The sequence below is a fragment of the Emydura macquarii genome, unplaced genomic scaffold (genome assembly GCF_026122565.2).
Source record: "Emydura macquarii macquarii isolate MOO-44397 ecotype Brisbane River unplaced genomic scaffold, CSIRO-AGI_Emac_v2 contig_2165, whole genome shotgun sequence".
Lineage (NCBI taxonomy): Eukaryota > Metazoa > Chordata > Testudines > Chelidae > Emydura > Emydura macquarii.
In genome coordinates, this window is record NW_027132302.1 from 22,445 (window position 1) to 31,878 (window position 9,434).

Sequence of the window (9,434 nt, forward strand, 5' to 3'; positions counted from 1 at the left end):
AAAACAAAAGTATCCGGTTTTCAGCAGAAAGTTTTCATTTGCCAAAAACTGAAATAAGTGAATTTTGGTTTTTCAGTGTTAAAATTCCCATCAGCAGTAGATATTTGATTAAACTGCGAGTAAAATTCTTAATGAGTTCATATTGTAATTCATATTTAGCATTTTAATTTCCCCCTGTGTGTTGATTCCCCAACATATATAATTGAAATAGCAAACTTACTGTAGCGATCTTTGTCGATTTTTTCCCCAGCACAAGAAAAATTCAGTCATCCAGCACCAGGATATTTTGGTCGGTATCTATCTCAGTACCAGAATCCAGAAGACAAGGATTCTGAGAATCCTTTTCTCCTCATTCTGAGACAGAACTGACAGTACCAGACTGAAACCTGCTGCTCTCTGTAGATTAGCTGCGTGGAGTTGGCTTTGTGCATCACCGGCGTTAAAAGACTGATGTTGTGGGAAGATGATTTATCCAGGTCTATTTCCTAAACACTAGTGGGACACACTCCCTGGAGCCCTGCACAGCTCAGTAGCAGATGCCCAGAGGCAATTACGTAGATGCCTTGATGATAAAGCTAAAAGGGCCAGTTTTGTTTTCATAGAATCACAGAAGATTACGGATGGAAGGGACGTCAGGAGGTCATCTAGTCCAACCCCTGCTCAAAGCAGGATCAACCCCAACTAAACCATCCCAGCCAGGTCTTTGTCAAGCTGCACCTTAAAAATGTCTAAGGATGCAGATTCTACCTCTTCCCTAGGTATCCCATTCCAGTGCTTCACCATTCTCCTAGTGAAAATGTTTTTCCTAATATACAACCTGAACCTCCCCCACTGCAACTTGAGACCATTGCTCATTGTTCTGTCATCTGCCACCACCGAGAACAGCCTAGATCCGTCCTCCTGGAACCCTCCTTCAGGTAGTTAAAGGCTGTTATCAAATCCCCCCTCGTTCTTCCCTTCTGCAGACTAAACAAGCCCACTTCCTTCAGCCTCTCCTTATAAGTCTTGTGCTTTAGTCCCCTAATCACTTTGTTGCCCTCCACTGGACTCTCTCCAATTTGTCCACATCCTTCCTATAGTGGGGGGGGCCCAAAACTGGACACAATACTCCAAATGCGGCCTCACCAATGCCAAATAGAGGGGAATAATCACTTCCCTCAATTTGCTGGCAATGCTCCTACTAATGCAGCCCAATATGCTATTAGCCTTCTTGGCAACCAGGGCACACTGCTGACTCATATCCAGCTTCTTATCCACTGTACTCCCCAGGTCCTTTTCTGCAGAACTGCTGCCTAGCTCATCGGTCCCCAGTCTGTAGCTGTGCATGGGATTCTTCCACCCTAAGTGCAGGACTCTGAACTTTTCTTTGTTGAACCTCATCAGATTTCTTTTGGCCCAATCCTCCAATTTGCCTAGGCCACTCTGTAACCTATCCCTACCCTCCAGGGTATCTACCACTCCCCCCAGCTTAGTGTCATCTGCAAAATTGTTGAGGGTGCAATCTACCCCATCCTCCAGGACCGACCCCTGAGGCACTCTGCTTGTGACTGGCTGCCAGCTAGACATCGAGCCATTGATCACTACTTGTTGAGACCGATGATCTAGCCAGTTCTCTATCCATTTTATAGTCCATTCATCCAACCCACATTTCTTTAACTTGCTGATAAGAATACTGTGGGAGATTGTATCAAAAGTTTTGCTGTAGTCAAGATATATCATGTCCACAGCTTTCCCCACATCCACAGAGCCAGTCATCTCTTCATAGAAGGCAATCAGATTGGTCAGGCATGAGTTTCCCTTGGTGAATCCGTGTTGACTGTTCCTGATCACCTTCCTCTCTTCCAAGTGCCTTAAAATGGATTCATTGAGGACCTGCTCCATGATTTTTCCAGGCATTGAGGTGAGGCTGACCGCTCTGTAGTTCCCTGGATCCTTTTTCTTCCCTTTCTTGACGATGGGCACTATATTTGCCTTTTTCCAGTCATCAAGGACCTCCCCCAATTGCCACAAGTTTTCAAATATAATAGTCAATGGCTCTGAAATCACATCAGTCAACTCTCTCAGCACCCTCGGATGCATTGCATCTGGACCCATGGACTTGTGTATGTCCAATCTTTCTAAATAGCCTTGGACCTGTTCCTTCAGCACTGCGGGATGTTCGCCTCCTTCCCATTCTGTGCCGCCCAGTGCAGCAGTCTGGGAGCTGACCTTGTCTGTGAAGACAGAGGCAAAAAAGTCATTGAGTTGCCCCGCTCTAAGAAAATTTATTAAGAGCTCAAACCAAACTGAACTAGGGCTCAGGTCTAAAGACATTATTTCTTCTGAATTGTTCCTCCAGTCTCAGTTATTATCCTCCAGGTTACAGGTGGGGGAAACTGAGGCACCGAGTGTTGCAGTCATTTAATTGCATGGCTGGACTTAGATCGCAAGAGCTCAAGGCGTCTTGTCCTCCTCTGTTTAGCCCCTGCTGCCTGGCACTATTTATTGTCATCTTAGGCTGGAATTCTCAAGGGAGTTGAAGGTACTTACCCACCAAGATGTCCATGCCTTCCTCCCTTAGGCTCCTGTGCAAATCTCAGCCATCATATGGCTGAACTTCAAGAGAAGCCCAGGCCATGGAAGTTGACAAGACAGGAACAAGATCACAATTACAAAGGGGCACAGGCCTCTAAAGAAATTGATAGGCGCCTAGTAGAACTTACAATAGCCCCTAAGCAGGGTAGGCACCTAACTCTGATTTAATGACAACAGGACTTAGCCACCTTGCTCACTTAGGAGCTGTGATAAATCCCACTAGGCTTCTGTCTCCATCTTTAGGTGCCTAAATCCCTTTGTAATCCTGGACTACAGATAACACGGAATCTGGGCTGGAATCAAGTCAATCAAGGTCCCTGGACTTGTGCCATGCATGAGTGACAGACTAGACGATTGTGACGGCCTCTATTGTCTTTAAAATCAAGAAATCTATGACCTTTTGCCTCTGGGTCTCTGCTTCTGAGTTTTGCAGCTTGTGCACAAGCCCTTGGGAAAGAAAAGTAGATAAATCACCTTCCGGTAGCATCAGTTGCTTAATGCCAAAGATACCCAAAGCCAATTAAACACAGTTCCGCTGCAGAGAGCAACAGGTTTGAGTCTAGCTCTGTTAGTTCATTCTCAGAATGTGAGGTGAAAGGATCTTATAAGCTTGTGTCTTTGGCTTCTATTTATTGATAGAGAGAGAGAGAGAGAGAGAGAGAGAGAGAGAGAGAGAGAGAGAGAGAGAGAGAGATGGAGAGATAGATAGATAGATGACCATGGAATGTGGACCACTGGACAGCTGAATGCATCTCCTTTTAAAAAAAAATCCACAAAGCCAGTACAGTAAATTTGCTATTTCATTTAAATATATCTGGGGATTAACATACAAGGGAAATTTAAGAACTTGATTAAGAATTGCTATCAGAACTCTTTCTGGGTTTTACTGTCAATTTACTCCAACAACTAGAAATGGTCAGAATCCTCCCCTCCAAAAAAATCCTCTGGTGGAAAATTTCATCTTTTCATCTAAACCCCCAATTCAGAACGTACTCAGGGGTAGGCACCTGAAAACTTTCAGCTGAAAAGTGTCAATTTTATGAATAAAATGAAAAAAAATGTTTGAATTTTCAGTTTTCAAAGAGAACATCACAAATTTTGAACGAAAGCAGACACATTCTGAGAAAAAGATGTTGTTTTGCTAAAATCCCGAATTTCCATCCATCCATCCACACAAACAAAGAAACAAACAAAATTCAACCCAAAATTTCTATCCAAGCTTAAACAAGTGTTGGGGACCTGCCTGTTGTCTAATAACACTGTAATTGGAAGCCGATTGATTCCATTGCATCTTTTTTTATTTCTGTTTCAAAGGAAAGTAAAAATTAGTAAGCAGCAAAGCTGCTTCCCATGAAATTTGTTTTATATTGACTACCATCTTTTAATACAGGCAGAGAATTGAACCTGGCAGCCAAAGCCCATCAATCCTGACATGGAGGATAGATGGATATGGAGGAGATCAGTGGGCATACAATCCTTCTGCTCCAGCACCATATCCAGTAGTCATTTGAGCATGGAATCATAGAATTATAGAAGATCAGGATTGGAAGGGACCTCAGGATTTAATGATTATAAAGCCTTAACTTTTAAATCTCAGCTTCTACTCTCATTCAGTAATTATTTTCTGAAGCCCCCATTGCCTGACCCCAACCCCCAAATACCTCCCACACTTATGAAAATTGAAATCAATAAAAATAATCTTGGTGTAAGTGGGCAAGTACCATAAAATGTGCTGATCTGGCATTCCATACCCCACCCAGTGTAAATCTAGTCACATCCGAGCCGAGAAAAGCTAGGCCCCATTCCTATTTCAACACACACCAGCTGAGAAAGCGGCCCTATTGACTACAGTGGATCTATGTTGTAGTAGAAAGTAAGAGCCGGAGGCCTAGCACAACAGGCCAGGTATGAGGCCTAGCATAACAGTCCAGGTATGAGGCCTGAGGCCTAGTATAACAGGCCAGGTATGAGGCCTGAGGCCTAGCATAACAGATATGAAGCCTGAGCTAAAGTAATGGCCAAAGTCTGTTATAAAGCAAAGTTAGCAGAAGTCAGGCTGTGAACGCTGGCAGGCTCACAGTAAGTGGCAAGGACAGAGCTGATGTAACAAACACACATCCCAAAGACGTGTTAGGCACAAGCACATTCCAGAAAGGTACCAGGAGATCCTAATACCCCGGAGATAACGAGGGCTCACCGACCTCTCCAAATGACACCACAATGGATAGAAATGTCTTCTTAATATGATGAATAGAGATGTTTTGACTGAACCACCTGGTACAAGGTAATGGGTGGTATCTTACCACGTCAAAGGGTGGTGCCTTGCCACATCAGGGGGTGGCAACTACACACATCAGAGGGGCAATACGCAACTTGTTTGCCTCAACGTATAAAGAGAGTCTCAGAGGAAGCATCTTGGTCTGGCCGAGGGGGAAATGGAAAGTTGCACCATTTATTGAGCTGGTCCATTATAACAAGCATACATGTGTTAGTGATCCTGTAGAGTCTATGGGATACTAGGACCTTGCTTGCCCACAATAAACCTGGCCGGGTGCCTTTGTTGCTGAAAGGATCTGTGGTCTTATTGAATAATTCGATTGTGGAGTGGTGTCTCGGTTACCTGCGCAGTGCTAGGACAGCTTACACACTGGGAGAACACACACACAGCCAACAACAGACAATATATGTCAATTCACACCATCTGGGGATCTGATACATTGACCAAATGGAGCAACGCTGGTTTACAGCAGATTGGAATCTGGCCCACTGACTCCAATGGAGATAGGATAATTTACCTCAGTTGGGGTTCAGACCCATTGTCTTCAATAAGTACTGACAATTTACACTGACTGGGTTCTGGCTCATTGCCTTCCATGGAACAATGCTGATTCACACTACCTGGGAATCTGGCCTTTCATTTTTATTCAATCTCTCTGATGTGCCAGAAACCAATGTGAATTAAGAATTTTAAAAAATGCCAGGGGACATTGCATCTGCAGCAAAATGAGTCTTTTGGTTTAGTACTGTCTATAGTAAGAAAAAATAATGTAATTGCTGAGAAAGAAAGAAAGAAAGAAAGAAAGAAAGAAAGAAAGAAAGAAAGAAAGAAAGAAAGAAAATTGGCTATTCATTCCAATAAAAGGTGAAGAGGACCAAAAAAGTGCCACCATGGCTACACAGAAGAAAGTCTTGCTGAGGTCAAGGAGGATTCTGTCCAGACTGAAATGCTGATGAATCTCAGACTTCCTGAAGGGGTTAGATCAGACCAAGGGAAGGGCTATCGCAGAACTTTTTTGTTTTCAAATAATGTCTAACAAACAATGGCTTTAAAATTAAAGTTACTTTGGTTAAGAAACCCTTAGCTCAGCCTGTGTTCCCCGTTTTCCTATCACATTGTCCCCAAAGTGATTGAACTAGAAGACCAAAGTCACCACAGCCTAGATGGAGCTTGAGGGGGCATGTGTGTAAGCTACTGGGGCAGTTGGGAGAACTCAGGAATTTGTTTGGAGGGAGAGGGCAGATGGACGGTGACCTCCTACAGCCAAATGAAGGGCATCAGACAATAGCTGTGAGCTTGGAAGAGTGTCCTGGAGCCCAAGAGACAGAAGACTCTACTGAGACATAGTTGGCTGGAAAGCACGTGTGACCCAGTCATTGGGTGCACTTGCAGAAGATGGGGGATTGTACAGTCAGAGGACTGGACTAGCTTGTGACAGCTTAAAGTCTGGTTTTGTTTTTATTTAATGTGATGAGCTAGTCAATTGCGTGTGTGTGCATGTGTGAACATTTTGGCATGTATTCAGGCTATTGGTGTGTCAGTTCTGGGATGGGGTTTTCCAAGAAACCTGAAGATTTGCCTCCCACAACAGTGAAGGGTTGGCAGTGTTTCTGTGGCTGTCTGGATGGCTGAGTTCCTGTTGAAATGACTGATTTTAATGCGCCTAGAGCCTGAGACAGGCATGTAACAGAGTCCCCTGCAGTTCTTCCCCTGTGTGGTGGGAGAACCTGACCGCATCCAATTATTTACTCTGCATGGCTCCAGCACAGGTCCCAGGCCCTTGCTACTTGCAAGGGGGCTCTGCCCTTTGCAGGCTTCCTGAAGTCTCTCCAGAGGGGATTGAAAGAAAGTCACAAGCCCCAAAGCATTTGAGACACCCCCTACCCAATCGCTCCTAGTGGTGATTCTGGAGAATGAGGCCCAATTTGGATCCTACTGAGGTCACTGCGATTTAGCCACTGACTGCCAAGGGGCCAGGATTTGGCCAATAGTCAATACACACAAAGATCCAAATGCGGCTAACGGCAGCTGGAGAACATGAGTGCCACAGAGCTGTAAGGGTGAGATTCCCATCTCAGCTAACCAATGCCAATTCGGCATAGTTCCACTGACATCTCTGGTTTAATACTGATGAGGTTTTAGCCCAAAATCTCTGGGTTGAGGTCCTGCCATGGCTCTGCCTATTCCCCCCTTGGCCCCACCCCCTCCTCTTCTCCCTGAGGTCGCACCCCCACTCCACTTCTTCCCTCAAGGTTCTCTCCGCTCATTCTTCTCCACCTTGTCCCCTCCTCCCCCCCGGGTTGCTTGCCTTTAAGGCAGGAAAAAAGTGGGAGGGCATCACTTTTAAACGTATTTCTGCCCTTCACTGGCTGGAGGAGTCTCACATATCGGCCATGTGCTGTGTGAGCTGATTCCAGAGCAACACATCAAAGGGCGGGCAGGGGGGGTGGACCTCAGGGGAGGGGTGGAGCAGGGGCAGGGCCTCAGTGGAAGAGACCGAGTGGGGTGTGTGGCCTCAGGGCAGAGTGGGGGGCAGGGACACGGTCCATGAGCCAGCAGCCACCCCTCCAGTTCTAGAGAGCTTCTAAGGCTCACATAACCCTCCCCAAATGAAAGAGTCACGTGCCACCGATGAGCAGAGCAAATAATACACTCCAGGAATCCTGAACCTGAGCCTCTGCTAATATGACACACTCCTCTCCTATAGCTGGGAATACAGCCCAGGGGTCCTAACTCCCATCTCTCAGCCTCTCTAACCCAATAGACCACACTTTTTTTAAGAGCTAGAGATACAATCCAGGAGTCCTGACTGCCAGCCCTTGCTCTACCCTATTAGACCCCACTACTCTCCAAGAGCTGAGGCTAGAACCCAAGAGTTCTGACCCCCCCACACACACTTCTTTCTTTCTCTAACCACAATATTGAGCTGGGAATAGACCCCAAATTCCAATAATGCAAACATCAATTGCTGAACAATAGCTTCCATCATCATTCAAACCATTGGCCTTGGTCGATACGAGAGGCTCATATTCAACCCATCTGGAACCTCCCTCCTTTTCTCTTAACTATTCCTATTAATGAGTCCAACCTTCTTCTCATTCAGCCTTCTAGTGCACAGCCCACACCACAGCACCTCCTTCACTTCCATGTTCCTCAGGTTGAAGATGACGGGGTTGAGGAGTGGGGTGACTACACAGTAGAAGAAGGAGACCACCTTGTCCGCTGGGAAGGTAGAGCGAGCCATGGGCTGGACATACATGAAGGTGACGGTGCTGTAGAAGATGGTGACCACGGTGAGGTGGGAGGTGCAGGTGGAGAAGGCCCAGCGTCTGCCGGCGGTGGAGGGCTTCCTGCAGACAGTGGAGATGATGTAGCAGTAGGACACCACAGTGAGCAGAAAGGAGCAGAGCATGATGACCCAGGAGAAGGTGAAGATTATCATCTCACTGACTGAGGTGTCTGTGCATGAGAGGTTCAGCAGGAGCACCAGGTCAGAGAAGAAAATATTAATATTATTGGGACTGCAGAAGATGAACTGAGTGGTAGAGATTGTGAGGGGCAAGTGGTCAACAAAGACGCTCACCCAGGAGCCAGCAACCAGTTGCACGCAGACTATTTTGTTCATCAGAGTTCTGTTGCGCAGTGGGTAGCAGATGGCAATATAGCGATCATACGCCGTTACACCTAGAACCATGTACTCAGTGGTGCCCAAGCAAAAGAAGATGTAGAATTGGACGATGCAGCCCACCACAGAGATGGTGGTTCTCTCAACCATGAAGCCGGACAGTGTCTTGGGCATGGTGAACATGGTGTACCAGATCTCCATGAAAGAGAAATTGCTCGGAAAGAAGTACATGGGTGAGTGAAGGCAGCTGTCCTTCCACACCACAGCGATAATCGTCATATTGGCTGTTATGGTCAAGGCATAAGCAAGGAGGAAAAAGGTAAAGAAAAGAAAGGCCTGCTAACTTTGTAGGCTGTTGAACCCTAAGAGGATGAATTCGGTGACAGCAGTGCAGTTTCTGATATCCATCCTTTACTGTGTCTAGAATTAGAGGAGTAAGAAGAACATGAAGTAATAACATAGATGAAATATAATGTAAATGTTAATACTCTTAAAGCTTTTAAATGAAGTTAAATGAAAGTGGACAGATTGAGGATCTCTCTCTCTCTATCTCTCTTCTTGTTTTATGCTCGTCATAGATTCAAAGATTCTAAGGCCACAAGGGATCATGCTGATCTTCTACTCTGACCTTCTGTATAGCACAGGCTAGCGAACTGCCCCAAAATAATTCCTCAAACTTTTTTTTTTTTTTTTAGAAAAAGCATCCAATCTTGATTTAAATATTGTCATTGATGGAGAATCCACCACAACACTTGGTACATTGTTCCAATGGTTAATTGTTAAAAATATGTCCTTTATTTACAGTCTGAATTTGTCTCGCTTCAATTTCCAGCCATTGGATCATGCTATACCTTTCTCTGCTGTATTGAAGAGCCTGTTATTAAATATTTGTTTCCCATTTAGGTGCTTACAGAACTGTGAGCGAAAACACACACATTCACAAACCCGGAGCATGCG

At 45.3% G+C, this 9,434-nt stretch overlaps 1 pseudogene; it reads right to left on the reverse strand.

Moving 5' to 3' along the window:
• Positions 1-7,913: 7,913 nt before the first annotated feature.
• On the reverse strand, positions 7,914-8,885 carry LOC137160171 (olfactory receptor 6B9-like; annotated as a pseudogene).
• Positions 8,886-9,434: the final 549 nt, after the last annotated feature.